General features: G+C 36.5%; 1 long non-coding RNA gene across 1 annotated transcript in view; it reads left to right on the forward strand.

The window, feature by feature from the left end:
- The window catches only part of LOC107835938 (uncharacterized), a 20242-nt gene extending 16881 nt beyond the window's left edge, over window positions 1-3361 (forward strand). Inside the window, exon 3 of the long non-coding RNA XR_001661779.1 lies at window positions 3350-3361. This is a non-coding gene — a long non-coding RNA (uncharacterized LOC107835938). The remainder of the gene's footprint in view (window positions 1-3349) is intronic.
- The last annotated feature ends 370 nt before the right edge of the window (window positions 3362-3731 follow it).

A 3731-nucleotide genomic window follows, 5' to 3' on the forward strand; every position in this document is an offset into this window, starting at 1 on the left:
AAGATGGGGTTGCAAAACACACAGCCCTGGTGCTTTTCACCAAGGGTTCAAAATTCCAACACTTTGTTCCTGCATGGAGTTTCCACAATATTCCTATGCAGATGTGGGTTCTCTCCGAGTGCTTTGGCTTCTCCCACCATCAAAAAAAGCAACATGTTAGTTTCATTTACATTCCCTACATTTCCCTTCAAAAAACATTTATGGATGCATACATGACAAACTTTCTTCCACCAAAGTGGATCCATAATACTCCATGCAGAGTATCACATAAATTCTGCATGGAGTTTCCAATGTGCAGATGTGGGTTCTCTCCAAGAGCTTTGGCTTCTCCCACCATCAAAAAAGGTGTTTACATGTTAGTTTATTTTAATTAGGCTCACTACATTTCCTTTGAAAAAGAGTGCATGCATGCATGTTTGTTACACTACCTGATGTTTCTGCATGAAGTTTCCACGATATTCCTATGCAGATGTGGGTTCTCTCCAAGTACTTTGGCTTCTCCCACTATCAAAAAAAGCAACATGTTAGTTTCTTTTAATTGGGCTTTCTACTGTTAAGAAAATAAATTTAAAGTATGCTAGTTTTAAAACTTAACATGTCTTGATTGAAATAGCCTAATTATAATTTTGAAATTAGTAACTTATTCTGGCCTATTGACCTTTTTGTTACCTGTACTTACAGCAGATGGTTTGCTAAGATCTTTTGAACTGCCCTTTATCTGTGTGGGAAAACAATCAGGAGAAGTTCCAGCTTTTCACACAGATCCGTGAAAAGCCATAAAACAGCAGGAGTTCAGGAGAGTCTCTGCTTCCATTTTGTTTAGACAATGGAGACAAATGGTCTTAAATCATGACTTGCTAGGAGTTTTATAAGGGTCAGAGATAGCTTCTGGTTGGATGAGCAAAGGTACGCCTTATATGAATAAATTAAAGACAAGAATACGCCTTTACTATAAAACTTTCTACACAGGAGAAACAAATCAGATTTGCTCTTGCAATTCTCCAAAGACGTCTTTGCAGGTTTCTGTTGTAATTTTATGCGTGGTCTTCTATTGGATTAAACTCTGTAATTCTGTGACGTCTGCACTCATTGTTGTTTTCTGTGTGGCTACACGAGGCCTGCCGGGAGAACCTAGGATCGAAGAAGATTGAGCCAGAGAGTTTTCTTAAGAAACATTATAATCTAAAATCTTCTTCAACACTGCATTTCCATTGAGCAACAGTGTGTGGATGCGTATGACTATTTGTTCAGTAACACTTTATTTGATGGGTTGTGAATAAGACTGTCATGACGCCGTCATAAACATGACATAACACCTGTCATGAACATGAGGAAGTCTTCATGAATATTTATGACTGTTGTCATAAAGTGTCATTTGGTAAATCATGACACTTTTAATACAAAGTTAACATTATTCAAAATGTCACCAATATGACAACTTGACATTAACTAAGAAATCATGATCTGATATAAATGTGTTATAAAACTATTACTGATTAAACTTTAAAAATTATGTAGTTTTATGTTATTAAAGCTAAAGTTTAATTGACCTTTTAGGGATTTTATTCCTTTTCCTGTTTTCAAAAACGGCCTTAAAAACGGTCTTAAATAAATATAGTCATTACATGTTATAACTCAACCACAAGAACAAGAGCATCAGAAAGTCAGAGCAAAAAATATGTTTGTAATGTCTTATGTGCACTGAGGTAAAGAAAAGAGTGAATCATGTGTAACATAGTTAATATTGTATAGAATTCCACTTGTCATTACTTCCAAGTTTGGATTCATGTGTAAAGGGTGACACATGAACTAACACACGTCGTTCAACCAGAAAGCTATTTGTAATCCATAAGGGGGCCCAGAATATGTTAGGAAACCACTGGGGGGCCCAGGAGAAAAAGTTTGGGAACCACTGCTGTAAGGTAACCATGTCAACAACTCCTAGCCCTTGAAGTCACAACAAATCAAATACTTTACTTATACTTAAATAAAAGTTGAGAAAAAGACAATCTAGTAACATTTAATAACACTTTCAATGCCGAACAGGTCAATTTGTATATCAATGGATATGTTCAGTAACCAAGTGAATCTCAGTAAATCAGAATATAACTGTTCTGAGAAAGAAGAGACTCAATGCTGAGGGGCTAAAAAACTAACATTATCATAATGTTTTATGATAATTAAAAAAAGTTTTATTATTCTACAATTTATTATTTTACCATGTGGAAGAGGGTCAGTAGCTACATTTCCACTGACTATAATTGTGGAATCTGACATTTTGAAAATACATTTACTTAGTTGGTACGTGACAATTTCGAAAAAAAACAAACAAACAAAAAACTCTTGTTTTTCAATAAGAAGTTTAAGCGCTAGGGTGAGGTAATTTTTTTTTTGTCATCTCAAAATTGGTTTATTTTACAAAACTGCAATGGAAACACTTTTTCTGCATCACATGAGTCACATGACCAACAACCTGATGTTGCTACTGGCACAAAACAAGAAGAAGACGACAGGAAGTAGTAGGAGGATTATGGCACCACATGTTTTTTAACGACTTATAGCGTGAACCAACTTATTTATGTGTGATTTTAATGCGTTTCTTGTTTAATGGAAAAAGAGCAATTATGACATTTTATTTATTTTTTCTAAAATCAGGGGAATATTGACAAAGTTTTGCGCACATTTTTAATGGAAACACAACTACTGAAGTGGTCAGGTCGATGTATTCTTCGAAATGGCAGGGAACCAGCAACTATTTCATCCGGAGTGTGGATGAAACTTTCCCTTAGATAGTTGGTTTATATTGCTCTAGCAATATAAACCAGCAGTTTGGACTAAATAAATAAACATGCAGGTTTTTGTGTATACTCACTATTGACAAAGATTTGCACAAATGAATAAATATTGAGAGCTGAAGTGTTTCTATCTCAGACCGAAACAAGCAGACAGAACCTGTGAGGTAAAACATGAACCTCTTTCTCTGAGGGTTAAAAATCTAGCAAAGCTTTATATGAACCAGTTTTTCTACACTATTGTTACAAACTGGAAAATAACAAAGAATACATACCTATCATCAAGAGAAACCCTAGATGACATGTCGTTCCCCGCTGGTCTCCTTATCGTGCCAAGTTTCCTCACAGCGCCGTTTCTCAGTTTCGGTCCTCAGGGAAAACTGCCCTGCATGTCTCCCTTCTGCCACACACCTGCTCTGAATAAATGGGTGATTAACAGGCGTCTGCAGCACTGGATGGCATGCAGGAGCTAATGCTATCGTTTGAATCAGGTGTGCTGGAGCAGAGACGCGGTCCCTGAGGACCAGGATGGAAACACAGCCTGAGAGAATCCTCAGAACTGTTTGGTTTGAAATGATCTAATGGCTTCTCTAAGGAGAACCAACACACACAAATAACACTTTCCAAGGAGAAGCCAGGTCACAACAAACCAACAGTCTAAGATGAAAACTGTTTAGCTTCAAAGTCTGTTTCAAGTTTTGTTCTAAACAGCAAATTAAATACAGTAGCCACGGCTAAGAAACATCAACCACACTGAAAATGATTTAGTGCAGAGGTTCCCAAACTGTGGGGCGCACCCCCTAAATACTATACAAAATCACTGTGAGAAAAAAAAAAAAGGCAGATCCACAAAACTGATTAGATCTTGTGTCTAAGTGTTGTGATTCTGTGGTATTTTTACTGGGAGAAAATCTACAAATTATTTCCAGTTTAGAACCA

This window comes from Poecilia formosa, unplaced genomic scaffold (assembly GCF_000485575.1).
Source record: "Poecilia formosa unplaced genomic scaffold, Poecilia_formosa-5.1.2 Scaffold32, whole genome shotgun sequence".
Lineage (NCBI taxonomy): Eukaryota > Metazoa > Chordata > Actinopteri > Cyprinodontiformes > Poeciliidae > Poecilia > Poecilia formosa.